Source organism: Gopherus flavomarginatus, chromosome 2, assembly GCF_025201925.1.
Source record: "Gopherus flavomarginatus isolate rGopFla2 chromosome 2, rGopFla2.mat.asm, whole genome shotgun sequence".
Lineage (NCBI taxonomy): Eukaryota > Metazoa > Chordata > Testudines > Testudinidae > Gopherus > Gopherus flavomarginatus.
The window spans coordinates 70,910,973-70,930,843 of NC_066618.1; positions in this window are offsets into that span (position 1 = coordinate 70,910,973).

Genomic DNA, 19,871 nt, shown 5'->3' on the forward strand with positions numbered 1-19,871 from the left:
ACTTCTCATGTCTTGTTTACAACACACCTGTTAATGCATCCCAGAATCAAGTTTGCTTTTTTTGCAACAGTATCACACTGTTGACTCATATTAAGCTTGTGGTCCACTATGACCCCTAGATCTCTTTCTGCCATACTCCTTCCTAGACAGTCTCTTCTCATTCTGTATGTGTGAAACTGATTGTTCCTTCCTAAGTGGAGCACTTTGCATTTATCTTTATTGAACTTCATCCTGTTTACCTCAGACCTTTCTCCAATTTGTCCAGATCATTTTGAATTTTGACCCTGTCCTCCAAAGCAGTTGCAATCCCTCCCAGTTTGGTATTGTCCGCAAACTTAATAAGCGTACTTTCTATGCCAACATCTAAATCGTTGATGAAGATATTGAACAGAACCGGTCCCCAAACAGACCCCTGCGGAACCCCACTTGTTATACCTTTCCAGCAGGATTGGGAGCCATTAACAACTACTCTCTGAGTACGGTTATCCAGCCAGTTATGCGCCCACCTTATAGTAGCCCCATCTAAATTGTACTTTCCTAGTTTATCTATAAGAATATCATGCAAGACCGTATCAAATGCCTTACTAAAGTCTAGGTATATCACATCCACCGCTTCTCCCTTATCCACAAGACTCGTTATCCTATCAAAGAACGCTATCAGATTAGTTTGACCCGATTTGTTCTTTACAAATCCATGCTGGCTATTCCCTAACACCTTACCACCTTCCAAGTGTTTGCAGATGATTTCTTTAATTACCTGCTCCATTATCTTCCCTGGCACAGAAGTTAAAGTAACTGGTCTGTAGTTTCCTGGGTTGTTTTTATTTCCCTTTTTATAGATGGGCACTATATTTGCCCCCTTCCAGTCTTCTGGAATCTCCCCCGTCTCCCATGATTTCCCAAAGATAATAGCTAGAGGCTCAGATACCTCTTCTATTAACTCCTTGAGTATTCTAGGATGCATTTCATCAGGCCCTGGTGACTTGCAGGCATCTAACTTTTCTAAGTGATTTTTTACTTGCTCTTTCCTTATTTTCTCTTCTAAACCTACCGTCTTCCCGTAAGCATTCATTATACTAGACATTCCTTCAGACTTCTCAGTGAAGACCGAAACAAAGAAGTCATTAAGCATCTCTGCCATTTCCAAGTCTCCCGTTACTGTTTCCCCCTCCTTACTGAGCAGTGGGCCTACCCTGTCCTTGGTCTTCCTCTTGCTTCTAATGTATTGATAAAAAGTCTTCTTGTTTCCCTTTATTCCCATAGCTAGTTTGAGATCATTTTGTGCCTTTGCCTTTCTAATCTTGCCTCTGCATTCCTGTGTTATTTGCCTATATTCGTCCTTTGTAATCTGACCTAGTTTCCATTTTTTATATGACGCCTTTTTATTTTGTAGGTCACACAAGGTCTCATGGTTAAGCCAAGGTGGTCTTTTGCCACATTTTCTATCTTTCCTAACCATCGGAATAGCTTGCTTTTGGGCCCTTAATAGCGTCCCTTTGAAAAACTGCCAACTCTCCTCAGTTGTTTTTCCCCTCAGTCTTGATTCCCATGGGACCTTACCTATCAGCTCTCTGAGCTTACCAAAATCCACCTTCCTGAAATCCATTGTCTCTATTCTGCTGTACTCCCTTCTACCCTTCCTTAGAACTGCAAACTCTATGATTTCATGATCACTTTCACCCAAGCTTCCTTCTACTTTCAAATTCTCAATGAGTTCCTCCGTATTTGTTAAAATCAAGTCTAGAACAGCTTCCCCCCTAGTAGCTTTTTCAACTTTCTGAAATAAAAAGTTGTCTGCAATGCAGTCCAGGAACTTATTGGATAGTCTGTGCCCCGCAGTGTTATTTTCCCAACATATATCTGGATAGTTGAAGTCCCCCATCACCACCAAATCTTGGGCTTTGGATGATTTTGTTAGTTGTTTGAAAAAAGCCTCATCCACCTCTTCCGCCTGATTAGGTGGCCTGTAGTAGACTCCCAGCACGACATCACCTGTGTTTTTTACCCCTTTTAGCCTAACCCTAACTCAACACTTCCGTCTCCTATGTCCATCTCCACCTCAGTCCAAGTGTGTACATTTTTAATATATAAGGCAACACCTCCTCCCTTTTCCCCCTGTCTATCCTTCCTGAGCAAACTATACCCATCCACGCCAACATTCCAGTGGTGTGTATTATCCCACCAAGTTTCAGTAATGCCAACAATGTCATAGTTGTATTTATTTATTAGCACTTCCAGTTCTTCCTGCTTATTACCCATACTTCTTGCATTTGTATATAGGCATCTAAGATACTGGTTTGATCTTGCCTCCCAGCTTTGCCCTGACCCTCCTTCCTCACTGCCATTATAACCCGTGCTCCCTCCTGTTTCCAACCCATCTCCCAGGTCTTGTTCCCCACTTATCTGTGGGGTTTGCTCACCTGTCCCCGTTGAACCTAGTTTAAAGCCCTCCTTACTAGGTTAGCCAGTCTGTGCGCAAATAAGGCCTTTCCCCTCTTCGAAAGGTGAACGCCATCTGTGCCTAGCAGTCCTTCCTCGAATAGCATCCCGTGGTCGAGGAAGCCAAAGCCCTCCTTGCGACACCATCTTCGCAGCCAGGCATTCACCTCCACGATGCATCTGTCTCTGCCCGGGCCCCTACCTTCAACAGGAAGAATCGAAGAGAATACCACCTGCGCTCCAAACTCCTTAACTCGTACTCCCAGAGCCCTGTAGTCACTCTTGATCTGCTCAGTGTCACACCTCACAGTATCATTTGTGCCCACATGGATGAGTAGCATGGGGTAGTAGTCAGAAGGCCGGATAATCCTCGACAATGCCTCTGTAACATCTCGGATACGGGCCCCTGGCAGGCAGCATACCTCCCGGGATGAACGGTCAGGGCGACAGATGGGTGTCTCCGTCCCCCTCAGCAGAGAGTCTCCAACCACCACTACCCTACGTTTCTTATCAGTGGTGGCAGCAGACCTCCCAGCCTTAGGGGTACGAGGCTTCACCTCCTTAACTGTTGGGGGTGATTCCTTCTCTCCTGTATCAAGACGTACTGGAGCATCCGACGAAGTTAGTATTCACCCAAGAAAGCTCATGCTCCAATATGTCTGTTAGTCTATAAGGTGCCACAGGACTCTTTGCTGCTTTTACTGACAAAGTGGTCAACTTGTGTGTGACCCATAACAACTTAGCAGGAGGCATTGAAATGGTAAACAGGGCCATTCCTTATAGATAGTTAACAAGGCCATGTTAAGTAGACTAGAATCCTTGTTACGTTGGCCTGTATTGTTAGAGAATCAAGAGTAGATACTAATTGTATTTGTCTGTGTTTAACTGTATCTGATTAAAAGTTTAACAGTATGATCCAATTAGCTTGTAGATGCTAAACTTCTGTTCCTGTCTATAGTGATTCATTATTATATTCTATTGATTCAGAGATCAAAAGTGAATATTATCATTTAGATGAGACTTACGGTGTAATAATATTTTTGTCCTCCTTTCTCTTTGAAACTTGTAAATTCCACATAGTAAACTACCTGTGAATTGTTTGAATGTTTAATTACCTTATCCAAATTAATATAAATAATTTCTGGTGTATGCCTAGGAAACAGAGATTGGCTTCAAAGCAACAATGTGCATAACCTATTCTTCAGCCAAGGAGGGCCTGCTGAGATGATGGCTGACTTTAGCTGTAAAGGAAGTCCTGGTCCTTTTTTAATCTCAGATCTGCTTAAACTTTGACAGGGAAAGTCTAAACCCATAAGACTGAGGTCTCCAGGTGACTCTGGATCCATCCTGAAATTCACAAGGAAAAATTTGAACAAACTCTGCACATGGACTGCCTATTGGACTATAACCTTTTACATTGATTCCAGAATAACTTTTACAAATCAGCAGTCTCATCATCTCTGCTATGAAACTGACTTCCAAACTTTACTCATATCTGTATGTATATTAATCTCTTGACCATAGCAACTCTTTCTTTTTTCTTTTTATTAATAAATCTTAGATTTAGTTAGTAAGGATTGGCTGTAAGCATGTATTTATGTGAGATCTGAAATATTAATTGACCTGGTGGGTAATGTATCTGATCTCTTGGGATTGGTAGAACTTTATATATGGTGAATAAGGTTTCTAGTAGCCTCTCACTATATTAGACTTGGTTGTCTGGGTGGGAGCCAAAGGCTGGATTGCTTGAAGGGGACTGTATCTTGGCTTCTTGGTAACCAGTGAGGTATTACTGAAGCTGTTTTGTTACTGGCTTGGTGAATCTGATTATAGAATAAAACACCAGTTATGGGGATTGTTTGCTCTATTCCTTGCAGTTTGCCCTGAGTAAGCATTCTCAGTGTGGCCCCGTCAGACACTGCGGTCACAGCTGGTATAGCATATGGGCGAAGTGGTTGTAGTATAGATAAAGCCTATGTTTTACCATCAGAACAAATTGAAATAGCTGGCATCAGAACTACACATTTAGGCCTGATCCTGCACTGAGAACTGCATGAATAGCCCTGATCTTGCATGGATCACCATAGACTTCATTTGGACTCTGTACAGACAACAGGGTGCGCCTGCACTGTTCTCAGTGCAGTATCAGAGCCTAATACCACAGGAAGTAGTTCTTTAACCAAGGGAAAGCCTTAAGAGGCTTCCCTCTGTGGCTGTGTCTACTCTATGAGCAAGGGGTGGGATTCCCAGCTTGTGCAGACATACTAACACTAGCTTTCATTAACCTAGTAGGGTAGCAATGGCAACACAGGCATTGGTGAGTGGTGGCAGAGGGTAGCCGACCTGAGTACAAACCTGCCTGAACCCTGTGGGAATGTACTCGGAATGGCTAGCCCATGCTTCTGCTTCTCATACTACCAAAACTAATGCGAGTAGGCCTATGCCAGCTGGGAATCACACCCCCAGCTCAAAGTGTATATATATCCTCGATTTCCATCCATTTGAGTGAATAAGTGGTAAAACAATGCCCCGCACACCCAAGTACTTATGGTATCAAAAATAATTGATCAAAGATGTAAATAGAAGAGCTGAAAGTACCATGTGTTTTTTACTTTTAAATTTCAGTTAACAAGCAACAAGCAAATTAACAGAGCAAAAGTCATGCGTTAAATAAACTCTTTTCCTCATATAGCACCAACATTAAACTTTAGTCTTGGATCTTTTACTGGCATTTAACCTTTAATTTGACTAAATTACTGTTCGTCTTTACTTTCTATGTACAATGCAAATTGCTCCAGTTTCCATTTATTCACATTACTTTTTTACTTATTACTGTTCTAATTTTGCTCCTTATCTAGCTTGGGAATTAATTCTGAGTGCCTTCATAATGACTTTATACAGACTAAACACTCTAGGGCATCCAAATACCAATTTCATGTGACATTTTCTGGAGGCATTGTAAGTGGTAAAGTTCTTCTATGTGAAATGAGAGGAGAGAGCCTAAATTGTAACACGCAGGAACTTGAAAGAATGATCACAGTTACTAAAGGTAGGAGGCTGCCTCACTTGTTATTGCACAGGGCATGGGTTTGCTGTTTTACTTGTCTTCAGCTGAAGGTTATTATCATAAGTGAATTCAGAGTCATGGCTATGACTCAGTCTCTAATAGATTCTAATAAAGCAAACTACCCCCACTGCCTTTAGAATTATGCATGTTTAACATTCTCTCCTCAGCTGAGTCACATGATTTACCTAATTTGGAGATGAAATTTAATTTTAATTTCGAGATGGCATTTCCCACACGGGAGATGAGTGTATAAATAGGATAAAACCCTAACGAATGGGAACCATTTGTCTTTTGACTGCTATACCATTAAATTGAATTATGTAATGGTTTAAAACCATTGAAAAGAAAGGAAGGTTTCTCATTTTGGGATGTCATTCCTCTGTGAATAATGCCAAGCTAATGTATAAATCTGAGATTACATTTTCAGATGCAGGAGCATTATTTTTTCATGTTCACAAGCATGCTTAGTGTTAAATAAAAAACTTAAGAGTGGTCTTCAACTCAAAGAGCTTTCAGTCTTAATGGTGGACTAGACAGACAAGTAAGGGTATAAGGCAGGAAGGGTGAAATCCTGGCCACGTGGAAGTTTATGAGACTTTGATTGTTGACTTCAAAGGGGTCAGGATTTCATCCCGGGAAAGGGAGGAGATAAGTTTCAGAGGATGTAAGTTGTGCAGTTACTGAGCTTAGGCATACTTAAGTCTACTTAGTGCTGAGTATTTTTAATGCTCACTTTTGGTAGATGGTGCTGCAAAAATGAATTTTTAGATGTAATTTGAATGAAATGAGAATTGAGGGCTGATAAAGATTTTGGAAGGATATTCTAAGCATAAAAGCATAGAAGAAAGTGAGGAGACAAAAGTGACATCAAGCTAGTATAACTGGTAGAGCAGAGATTTTAGGGGGTGAATTCAGCAAAAAGTGAAGGAAGGCTTGGGCATCAATAGACACATGGGCTGAAAACCAAAGGATAGACTTTCAAGCATTCATAGACAGTCATTATAATTTCAAAACCTGAACTAGGAGATATTCACTGAGAATTTTTCAACCTTAAACTGGTGCATATAAGTACACATACACTGTCAATGCACACATCATATTTTCTCCAACTGATATGTGGCATAAACTAAAACCATTCTCTCTCCTTTATAAGAATATATAAAGTATAGCCTTTTATGTACTGTAGTAAGCAAATTGTAGTTTAGGGTTAAAAAATTCTCATAATATTTGTCAAATTCACATTTTTGTCACTATTAAAGCTGTTGGTGTCATGGATCTGCATTATAGTTCCCTGAAGATTACTATTATGAACAAGTCTGGATTAAGTTATTGAGTGGTGCTTGAATTTTGCCTATATAATTTTCATTCCACTAACAGGATGTACAGATTCTGGATTTCTCAAACTGTTCACAAATGAAGCTTAGCATCATGCTCTTAACTGCTTATATTATGTTTCCTATACTTGAAGCAAAATATCTTTCTCTTCAAATGTAGGGGAAAAAAAGAGAGGACATATGTAAATTTAAAGGCTTGTTCACCTCATACATTTTAACTAATTGCTATATACAGTTTTATTGTAGTCATGTTGGTCCCAGGATATTAGAGAGACAAGGTAAGTGAGGTAGCTCTTTAGATCACTTCAGGTTAAGGCCTGGTCTACACTATGCGTTTAAACTGATTTTAGCAGGGTTAAACCGATTTAACGCTGTACCCGTCCACACAACAAGGTCCTTTATATGGATATAAAGGGCTCTTTAAATCGGTTTCTGTACTCCTCCCCGACGAGAGGAGTAGCGCTAAAATCGGTATTACCATATCGGATTAGGGTTAGTGTGGCCGCAAATTGACGGTATTGGCCTCCGGGCGGTATCCCACAGTGCACCATTGTGACTGCTCTGGACAGCAATCTCAACTCTGATTCACTGGCCAGGTAGACAGGAAAACCCCCGCGAACTTTTGAATTTCATTTCCTGTTTGGCCAGCGTGGAGCTCTGATCAGCACAGGTGACCACACAGAGCTCATCAGCACAGGTAGCAATGCAGTCTCCTGAGAATTGAAAAAGAGCTCCAGCATGGACCGCACGGGAGGTACTGGATCTGATCACTATATGAGGAGAGGATTCTGTGCTAACAGAACTCCGTTCCAAAAGACAAAAGGAAAAAATATTTGAAAAAATTTGCAAGGCTATGGTGAAAAAAGGCCACACCAGGGACTCAGTGCAGTGCAAAGTGAAAGTTAAGGAGCTCAGACAAGCCTACCAGAAAACCAAAGAAGCAAACAGAAGGTCCGGGGCAGGACCAAAAACATGCCGCTTCTACACTGAGCTGCATGCAATTCTAGGGGGGTCCGCCACCACTACCCCACCCCTGTCTGTGGATTCCGAGGTGGGGTTGGTAATCTCAGCCAAGCCTGAGGATTCTGTGGATGGGGAAGATGAGGAGGAGGAAGAGGAGGACTAGCTTGCAGAGAGCACACAGCACCCCAACAGCCAGGAGCTTTTTCTCACCCAGATGGAATTACCCTCCCACCCCTCCCAAGCCACTAGCCCAGACAGTGAAGCCATGGAAGCAACCTCTGGTGAGTGCACCTTTGTAAATATAAAACATGGTTTAAAAGCAAGCGTTTTTTAATGATTGATTTGCCCTGGGGACTTGGGATGCATTCGCGGCCAGTACAGTTATTGGAAAAGTTTGTTAACATGTCTGGGGATGGAGCGGAAATCCTCCAGGGACATCTCCATGAAGCTCTCCTGGAGGTACTCCAAAAGCCTTTGCAGAAGGTTTCTGGGCAAGGCAGCCTTATTCCGTCCACCATGGTAGGACACTTGACCACGCCATGCATGTAGCAAGTAATCTGGTATCATTGCATGACAAAGCCTAGCTGCGTATGGTCCCAGTGATTGCTGGCATTCAAGCAACATCCGTTCTTTATCTCTCTGTGTTATCCTCAGGAGAGTGATATCGCTCATAGTAACCTGGTTGAAATTCAGGAATTTAATTAAGAGGACAGAGATGGCCATTCCTACTGGGCTGTTTGCCTGTTGCTTAAAAGAAATCCTTCCTTTTAGGTAGCCAAGCAGGGGGAGGGAGGGGGAATGGCGCTGAGCTTTTTCACGTTTGGCTATCAGGAATTTTCCCTGCTACCAGCCACACGGTGGGGGGGGGGGTGGAAGGGGGGTGATTAGCAATGATCTTCCATGATACCAGCCATGGGGTGGCGGGAGGGGTAAAGCGATCATCCCACAGAATTGGAGGTGGACGTGGCTTCTGCTGCTGCATGTTAACAGGAAAGAAGCATCACTGAACAGGATTTGCTTGGTATTTGGGAAGGGAGGGCACTGTGTATATGAAGGCTGCAGAAGCCGAAAGACAATGGCTTACCATGGCCGCATGCAAGCTGAATTCTGATGCCCGGGCCTGCGTCTATGAGATCTGTAGCACCAGAGCCGCAGGCACTCAATATTAAGATGCAAAATGCGACCATGTAGTGAAATCACATGTGCTATGTAAGGTGAATAGTGTTCACTGTGAAAGAGTATAACCATTGTTCTGTAAAATATATCTTTTTAAATACTTCTCTTCCTTTTTTCCCTCCCTCATGCAGCTGCACATTCTTCAAGTCTCCCTACTCCATCCTGAAAGCTATCTCAGATAAGGCAGAGGAAAAAGAAGACGCGAGACGAAATGTTCTCGGAAATCATGGAAGTAACCCGCAATGAAAGAGCTCATCTGAACGAGTGGAAGGACGTGGTATCAAATTACAGGAAAGATGCCAGTGAACGTGAGGACAGGAGGGACCAACGTGAGGATAGGAGGGACGCTCGAGATGAGAGGTGGCGGCAGGAAGATCAGCGGTGTAGGCAGGAAGATCAGCGGTGGCAGAATGCAATGCTGAGGCTGCTGCGTGATCAAACTGATATCCTCCGATGTCTGGTGGAGTTTCAGGAAGAGCAGCGGGGTCACAGAGCGCCGCTGCAGCCCCTGTGTAACCACCCTCACCACTCACCATGTTCCATGTCTTCCTCACCCGGACATGTAAGAACGCATGCAGGAAGGCTTCGTGTATCCGCCCACTCTACCCCCGTGGACAGCCCAACCAAAAGGCTGTCATTACTTTGAAATGTTTTTTGTAGCCTTTTCCTTCCCTCCTATCCTCCTCCCAAACCACACCCGGGGTACCTTGTCAGTTCTCTCCCTCTTTTTATAATGACTTTTTAATAAAGAATACATGATTTTTAAATGATAGTGACTTTATTTCCTTAAGCAAGCTGTAATCGAAGGGGGAGGGTGGGTTGCTTACAGGGATTGAGACAATCAAGTGGGGGCTTCATCAAGGGGAAACAAACACAACAGTTACACCGTACCCTGGCCCATGTGAAACTCGTTTTCAAAGCTTCTCTGATGTGCACCGCTTCGTAGTGTGCTCTTCTAATCGTCCTGGTGTCTGGTTGTGCATAATCAGCGGCCAGGTGATTTGCCTCAGCCTTCCACCCTGCCATAAAGGTCTTCCCCTTACTGTCACAGAGATTGTGGAGCACACAGCAAGCAGCGGTAACAATGGGGACATTGGTTTGATTGAGGTCTGATCGAGTCAGTAATGTGCACCAGCGTGCCTTTAAACGGCCAAATGCACATTCTACCACCATTCTGCACTTGCTCAGCCTGTAGTTGAACAGCTCCTGACCACTGTCCAGGCTGCCTGTGTATGGCTTCATGAGCCATGGCATCAAGGGCTAGGCTGGGTCCCCTAGGATAACTACAGGCATTTTAACATCCCCAACTGTTATTTTCTGGTCTGGGAAGTAATTCCCTTGCTGCAGTCGTTTACACAGAGTAGTGTTCCTGAAGACACTAGCGTTATGAACCCTTCCTGGCCATCCCACGTGGATGTTGGTGAAACGTCCCTTGTGATCCACCAGTGCTTGCAGCACCATTGAAAAGTACCCCTTGCGGTTTACGTACTGGGTGCCCTGGTGCTCCGGTGCCAAGATAGAGATATGGGTTCCATCTATCGCCCCCCCACAGTTAGGGAATCCCATTGTAGCAAAGCCATCCACTATGACCTGCACGTTTCCCAGAGTCACAACCTTTCATAGCAGCAACTTAATGATTGCTTTGGCTACTTGCATCACAGCAGCCCCCACAGTAGATTTTCCCATTCCAAATTGATTCCTGACTGAGCGGTAGCTGTCTGGCATTGCAAGCTTCCAGAGGGCTATTGCCACTCGCTTCTCCACTGTGAGGGCTGCTCTCATCTTGGTATTATGGCGTTTCAGGGCAGGAGAAAGCAAGTCACAAAGTTCCATGAAAGTGCTCTTACGCATGCGAAGGTTTCGCAGCCACTGCGAATCGTCCCACACCTGCAAAACTATGCGGTCCCACCAGTCTGTGCTTGTTTCCTGGGCCCAGAATCGGCGTTCAGTGGCTAGAACCTGCCCCATTACCAGCAGGATCTCCAAAGCGCAGGGGCCTGCGGTTTGAGAGAATTCTGTGTCCATGTCCTCATCACTCTCGTCGTCGCGCTGCCATAGCCACCTCCTTCTCCTCGCCTGGCTTTGCAGGTCCCCTTTCAGCATAGACTGCACGAGGATGCGCGAGGTGTTTACAATGTCCATGATTGCGGTCTTGATCTGAGCAGGGTCCATGCTTGCTGTGCTATGGCGTCTGCACAGTTTACCCAGGAAAAAAGGGTGCGAAATGGTTGTCTGCTGCTTTCAGGGAGGGAGAGGCGAGGCTGTACCCAGAACCACTCGCGACAATGATTTTTGCCCCATCAGGCACTGGGATCTCAACCCAGAATTCCAAGGGGCGGGGGAGACTGCAGGAACTATGGGATAGATACGGGATAGCCGGCCACAGTGCAACGCTCCAGAAATCGATGCTAGCCTCGGATCATGGATGCACACCTCCGAATTAATGTGCCTAATGTGGCTGTGTGCACTCGACTTTATACAATCTGTTTTACAAAACCGGTTTATTTAAAATCGGAATAATCCCGTAGTGTAGACGTACCCTAAGAAGAGCTCTGCATAAGCTCAAAAGCTTGTCTCTCTCACCAACAGAAGTTGGTCCAATACAAGATATTACCTCACTCACCTTGTCTCACTAATGTTTTAACAAATATGTTTTAAAACCTTAGACCTTGCCTTCACTTGTGGTGGCATGTAGGATACATGTAGCTACATGCTGCAGTGAAAGGCAGGCTATGTTTACACTCCTTATGACGTGTAGCTACATACGGCAGTGAAAGGCTGAGACAGTGAGGAAAGGTTCCCCACTGCTGGAGCCTTTTACTGCATCAGGGTAAGGCTCCTGGAGTGAGGAGGAAGTGGGACAGTACACTGCTAAAAATAGGAGTGTAGATGAGGGAGGTACTGCTTGCATGTAGAGAGCCATATAAGCTATATACCCTAGTATTCAGGCATGTAGGGCCTCTACTCTACTCTAGTTACCCAAGCTGTGCCTCACTGTCTACACTGCTATTTATACCCGTTTGCGTGTGTAGTGTCTGTACTCTATGCAATACCGTAAGTTTAGTCGTACCTTAGCATAGATGTGTACTTTAACATGTCAGATGGTAGAGGTGAACCTTTCAGGTATGTCTTCAGTGGAGCTTTCACTCAAATTTATTGATTGCCATCTAACTTGAAGTAGCGAACACATTTATACATGCTAGTCCAGGAACTCCACAAACAACCTGGGCTCTAAGGTAGATCTCAGATATTTGTGTTTTGGAAGAAAAATTCTTGGATTATCCAGATTACTATATATAAATCTGTTAGCTCAGTTTAAATGGCAATCAATTAACTCAAGTTAAAAACTCCAGTGTAGATATACTCTTAGTGTGGACAAGTGAGAAAAAGACAGAGGGAGTGCTGAGTCTCCTGTGTCTTACACCTTGCATCGTCATCTACAGTAGGGTAAAGTGAGTGCAAACTGCTACTAAATCAGACTGGTAGTATTTTACATCTACTTCACATATTTAATACATGGCTTTGCAAGCTTCAAGGGACAGTAGAAAATCAGGCCCAGAGTCTGTTACTGCTTGGGTTACAGCCATTTACAATGGACTCAAAGCATTCCCCCAAACTCTTCACCAGACAGACAGGGGTACTTCAAACATCTGCAGATGCAGCATGCAGAACATCTCTTTCCATTTACATTGCTATATATACCACAACTCCATTGCTGATCCTCCATCCATCTGCTGCACTCTAGTGGTATATGACAGAGGATCTCTGGTGTCCTGACAATTCATTGAAATCATAATGGAACTTAGGCCCTGATCCTGCGAACACTTCAGCATGGGACTGTTGTGTGTAAATTTACCTGGGATAGCCTTAGAGGTATATACTTCCTGATGTAGCTAGAATGTGAATGAGTAACAAAACTTATGCTAACTGTTTTAGAGCTACACTGATATGTTTTGCCTAATACTTGAAGGGTTGTGTCAGCAGAGCTTGAAAAAACATCAGATAAAAATTGCAACTTTTGTCCCATTTGAAGATATTTGCAGAATTGTTCAGTTTTTTTATGAACTAGAAAATGAAAATTTTCCTAGTTTGGAGGTTTTGTCCCTGCCCAATTTTTCTCCCTTCTTTACTTTTTCTTTTCATTTGGCAAAAAGAGGGGAAAGAGTTGTGTGGGGAAATAAGAAATAAAAATCCTTTTTTGTCCCTCTCCCCCACTTTTCTCCCTTTTCTGCTTTCTTCATTAGTAAAGGGGAGAGGAGAACCAAATCTAAAACACCTCACAACCTTTTGTAAACCCACACTGAATTCTGTTGAAACAGAGAACTTGCCTGGATCCTTTCTTATTGAACCTCCTCCACCCTCCCAGAAAGTCTCCTGTTCCCGCCTGCCTGGGATTGCACTGGTCTTTACTTTAGTCTGGGGCACAGGGACACATGGGCAAGCAAGCATTCCCTTAGGTTTTTCTAAACTTTGCCTAACCTTTTAGCAAACCTTAGAGTTTCACTTTCATAATGAAACCTGAAACCAGATAAACATTTTTGTCTGATCTGGGTTTCATTAAAAAAGGTTTTCAAACCTCTGATTTCAATGCAACCAGGTGGGACTTGCACCTGCAGAGGAGAAAGTATAATTAATTTTCCATGCCTCTTTAGCCCCTCACGCAAATCAGGGGGCTTGTTAATGCCAGTCGTGATAGTAATTTTGGAAATCTGCCTACTAGGAACCAGACAGAAACCACAGTCAGTGCATTTCACAGCAGTCCCATCAGTACTAAAGTGTGCAGGATTTGAACTGTTTACCAAGAGGTAAAAGTCTCCAGCCTCCTAAATGATCCAGTCCCCCTTGTGTATCTTTTATATTCTAAAGATGTGATGCTGAACTGTCAAAGAACTTTATAGAATTTTGGGTTCCTGCTGGCACTGTCCGTAGAATATTCTTGCTCTATTATAAGGCTGTCTTCCTACAAAATCCTAAATAATTCTAAATCCATGATCTAAAATGATATCAATGTTTTTTGCAGGGCTGTTTGTCATTAGAATGGTATTTATTGCCTTGTCAGCTAAGAATCTACAACTAAATAAAAAACATTAGGGCAGTTGGTCAGGTGTCATTGAGGATATCATAAGGAATCAAATGAGGTCAAATTAGTTAACCAGATGATATCTCTTACTGTTTTACTTGCTATAGTAGATTTTTTTTTGGATACACTTCTAACAATAAATTAATGAACCGTGTTGTTTTGAAGTTGCAGTTTAGGTGTTCAGGATGTTAATTTGACACAAGCAGTAGTTGAGTGTGGTGGCTGGTTGCTACTATTTCATATTTATCTTGCAAAAAATTGCCTGTAGGCATCAGAGCAGAGCCCCAGTGTACTAGGCATTGCACAAACCTAAAGTAAATGACAGACCCTGCCTCAAAGAACTTACAGCCTTAAGTTCAGAGTTATCTTAAATGATCACACTTAGGGTGTATTTTTAAGGGTGCCTAGAGCGTATCAGTAGGTGCTTTTTTAAAGCATTTTTATAAATCTAAATCAATAAATAATGGGTCAATAAAAAGAGCACAATGCCTATAAAAAGCTGCTATGTAAAAGTAGAGGGAGAAAATGTTTCAATGACACACTGGCAGTAACTACTCATGAGAATAGTTGATTCACCCAGGAAAAGTTCAGCTCAGATGAAGCATCTGCTTCCCAGGGAGGTAAGAAAAGTCCACCACAGGGTTCTCAGAAAGCCACCGTTGATTTTATCCTCTGCATTTAAGAAAATTCCAGTCCTTAGAAAATCTTTCTGTGGACGCATTGCAGTCTGACAAGTGACTGTGCTGGTTATGTCACTTCACATTAGGCAATACGTTGGGATTGACATGAATGATATAAAATGTCAAATGAAACACTTGACAGAAATTGTAACATTTTCTCTTTAAATGTAGCCAAAGAAGCTGTGGTGTGAGAATTGTGTAAGTGGGTTTTTTGAAAGGTGACCTTGGAAGACTTCTTGTTAAAAATCCTGTAAGATTCTAAGGACTTGATCCTTCAAGAAAGTGATGACTCCATTGCAATCAATGGGAGCTTTGCAGGGAGTTAAGGGCACTCAGCACCTTGTAGGACTGGGCCCTAAAAAGTATTGTAGACATTGTTCCAAAATGTAGAGCCCTGCCCTTCAAAGGGTCCAGTGGCAGCAAAACTGGATGTAGAATTAGTTCAGTTGAAAAAAAAATTATTCAAAAAATTAAACACTTGATTACAATGTCCTGAAAGGGAGGGGGATCAGGAGTGGGGAACTGATTAACCGATAAGTTATCAACAGCTGGAAGTGATGTATTGGCCATGCACCAGGTGGAAATCCTGTCTCCATTGAACTCTGTCAGAATTTTGCCATTAGCTTCAGTGGAGCCAGGATTTTACCCCAAATGCATATCTCTAGAGACTTTCATATTCCCCTGCAGGCTTCCCTGGAGAGCAGCTCTCATTATGTTCCCAGAACAGTAATAGAAATGGAGTACTGTGTTTGGCTGGTAAATATTTTTTTCACTAGGTTTATAACTTTAATTTGCAAAGTAATTTCTTCAAACATGGGAGGCACTTGTCCTCAATGGTGACTAGTCCCTGAATGTTTGAAAAACATTTCCTAGCTGAGTGCAAAATGTGCCAACTTCTTTCCATTTTATTATTTTTTTAAAAATAAACCATCTTTTCCAATGCTTTTGACTCAAACTCAGCTTGACTAATTTAATTGGAACTCACAGCAACAACAAAATCTCCCTCTGGCTGGAGACTAGCAGTGAGAAATTTAAACCCAAGGAGAAAATACTGACAATTTTGAGGGAATGAAATTATAGTTTAGAAAGGAAAACTTTTTTTAGTATCTAGGCAAAATCTTGGCCTTAAGTGATGTGGCTGCATGGAACGGAGGTGAAAACAGAGAGATGCTGCCTTCCTAGAAATTTACTACTGGCATAATACAGGATATCTCTCCATGACAAAAGGGAAACATCATGGGGCTCAAAGAAGCTGGCAGATATAACTGAAGGCAAAATGTGGCCTTACACTTGGAACTTAGACCTTATCTGCACTAGAAGTTGTACCACTTTAAAGATATTGGTATAATTAAAGTGATACAACCCTCCCTGCAGTGTGGATACAGTTATATTGATATAAAGGTGTTCTATACTGGTATAGCTGTTCTAATATGAGGAAGAGTCTGGGGTCTGTACTGGGACCAGTGCTGTTCAACATATTCATAAATGATCTGGAAAAAGGGATAAACAGTGAGGTGGAAACATTTGCTAATATAAAATTTTTCAGGATAGTTAAATCCAAAGCAGACTGTAAAGAGTTACAAAGGGATCTCACAAAACTGGGTGACTGGGCAACAAAAGGGCAGTATTTGAAAAAGAACTAGATAAGTTCATGGAGGATAGGTCCATCAATGGCTGTTAGCCAGGATGGGCAGTGATGGTGTCCCTAGCCTCTGTTTGCCAGAAGCTGGGAATGGGCGATGGTGGATGGATCACTTGACGATTACCTGTTCTGTTCATTCCCTCTGGGGAACCTGTCATTGGCCACTGTTGAAAGACAGGAAAGTGGGCTAGATGGACCTTGGTCTGACCAAGGTTGGCCGTTCTTATGTTCTTATGTCCGAATCAGGGCTTTTATTGCCATAATAATTTTTGTAAAAAATCACCCCTCTAACTGAAATAGTTATACCAGTACAACTTTCCAGTGTAAAGTAGAACTTAGTTAACAGTTCTGCTGATGTGTGAGAAGGACAACTGGCTTTGCTGCATCTACAGAGCCAATAGGGGTGAAAAGTAGCAAAAACTTATTGTTGTCACTAAAGTAAGCCGATCAGACTGAACCAACTCGGGGCATGTCTACCTTACCTCCGGAGTCATCGATCCATTGGGGGTCAATTTATTGTGTCTAGTAAGACGCGATAAATTGACAGCTGAGCGCTCTCCCATTGACTCTGGTACTCTTACTCTGCAGTAAATAGATCTAAGTATGTCAGCTTCAGCTACTTTACTTCATGTAGCTGAAGTTGCATAACTTAGATTGATTCCTCCCACACACACACACACACACACACACACACACACACACACACACACACACACACACCCCGGTGTAGACTAGGCCTCAGGAGCAGTTTCATTTAGTGAGACAGGACTATTTTTGCATAGTCACTGTTTAGAGCAGAACTACCTGCATTTCAAACTGTTGTGATGTCACTTCCTGTTTGAGGAGCCTGCGTGGAACTTTCATCCAGCTTGCCAGTGATGATCTTCCCTCGATGCCATGAAGAACATAGGAGCATATGGGCCCTGAGTTAACGCCTCAGAACTGTGTGATATAGTAAATTAATCGAGTGTATTGCTCTAGGGCCTCCGAGGTGGACACAGGATTTGGGAATGGATTTTTGTTTTCAACTTTCCTTTTTTTCCCTTTATTTTGTGTTTCTAGGTCATTGTGAGCATCATCAGTGAGTCTGATCGTATGCATGGTATTTAGGGCCTAAGATTGTGCAGTACTTGACAAACAGGTACTTGTTGCAGAAAAGGTTTAAAAGGGGATTTATTTTCACTGGAATTTAAATTACTTGATTTTTTTCCCAGTTGGCTTATTAATAACAACTCATGAAACAGTATCATTCTGATTTTACACAGTACTACGTACCAGTATTACACAGTGATCAGACATAATGGTAATGGGCATAGAATAAAGGACCTAAATAGAACAGAAATCTCTTGTAGCATAGTACTATGAAGGGGTAAAATCCTCAGTACACCTTTTTTTAATTGATCAGAATGGTTTTGTACAAGAGAAGGTGCTGTAAAAAAAGATTAGGAGGATTCCTCAAAGTCAAAGGAATTCAAGATTTTGGGCCCAATCCCGCATGTTTGCTCCCTCCTCTCATGAAGTTCTAGCAGCCCTCCGCTCTTACTGAAGAAATATCTTCAATGAGCACTGAGAGTGCTCAGAACAATACAGGACACTGGTTTTGTTTTCTTTTGTTGTTGTTGATCCATGGGAAGTTTACTCATCATTTGATAATTCTCCCTGATAGCAACTTTATCTGTTAATGGGCACTGAGGATAAAGATGAAAACACTCTTTCCTACTCCTAAAATATGACACTTTATGAACCACTCCACAGGTCAGGTTGTGTAAATGCTATGCTGCTGTTTCTAGAATTTATGGATTTGTGGCATAAATAATGTGAAAATAATGTAAGTATTTCTAGTTTTTATTATTTTCTAAGTGTAATCTTAGCTGTAATAGGTTTCCTGTTACCATGGAATATAAAGCTATGATTGGCTGATATATCCCAACACAGTAAAGATTGATTGCAGCTATTCAATTGCATGATCTAAGCACTGGCCTTACATATTTTGTTGGGGTTGTATGTAACATGTAGGGGATCAGGTGGGCCTGGGTTAAGTACTGCAGTAAGCTATGCTGTTTACACGATAAAAGCCCTTGCTCATCATAAGTGGGGAAGGATAAAGTTGTAGTAAAGACTACATGCGGGGGGGGGGGCGGGAGGAATTGATCTAAGTTACACAATTTCAGCTATGTGAATAATGTAGCTGAAGTCGACATTCTTAGATCTACTTACTGTGATGTCTTCACTGTGGTAAGTCGATGGCTGACACTCTCCCATCGACTCTTCCTGTGCCTCTCACTCCAGTGGAGTACCAGAGTCAATGGGAGAGCACTTGGCAGTCGATTTATCGCATCTAGACTAGATGCCATAAATTGACTCCTGCTGGATCGATTGCTGCCTGTCGATCCAGCGGGTAATGTGACAAGTAATGTAGATTAGTGTGGTGAATGAATAAGACATTATGTCCACTCTTGTCCTGTCCCTCACATCCCTTGGAGCAAAAACAATTCCTGTCAGTCCTTGAGGTGAAAAGCAAAATGGTAAACATAGGGAATGACTTGCACTAGTCTGTGACTTCAATACTTCTGGCTGGGAAGAATAATGCTTTATTCACTGAGCCAGTACCTAGGTGATGGTTTACAGTGCTGAAATCTGAATAGGGAGAAACTTGTTGCTTTGCCTACTGTATACAGTAACTCCTCGCTTAACATTGTAGTTATGTTCCTGAAAAATGCAACTTTAAGCAACACGATGTTAAACAAATCCAATTTTCCCCATAAGAATTAATGTAAATGAGGGGGTTAGGTTCCAGGGAAATTTTTTTCACCAGACAAAAAAACTATATATTATACAGATATACACACAGTATACGTTTTACACAAACAATTTAATACTGTTCACAGCTATGATGATTGTGAAGCTTGGTTGAGGTGGTGAAGTTAGAAGGTGGAAGAGGGAGGGATATTTCCCAGGGAATGCCTTGCTGCTAAATGATGAACTAGCACCCAGCTTAGACCTCAGTGGTTAACACGTTGTTGTTAATGTAGCCTCTCACACAAGGCAGCACAAACATGAGGGAGGGGAGACAGCATAGCAGACAGAGACAGACACACACCTTGTGTGTGGTAGTGAGTGAGAGAGCCACACTGCCCCTTTAAATAAACAGACCCACTCTTAAGTGCATTGTTTTTTTAAGTGGATCAGGAAGTTGAGACAGCAGCTATTGCCCTAAGCTCTCCATGTCTCTCTCCATCCATGTCCCCTCCCTGCTTTATATGGAGAAGAGGTAAGCAGGGTGCAGGAGCAGAGGGGAGGGGGACACCCTGACATTAGCACCCCTACCCCCTTGCACAGCAAGCAGGAGTGTCTGGGAGCAGCTCCAAGGCAGAGGACAGGAGCAGCACATGGCAGTCGGGGGAGGGACAGCTGAACTGCCGATGAATAGCCTGCTGGGCGGCTACAGCACAGGGAACTTAGGGAAGTGGGGAGCTGATAGGGGGCTGCC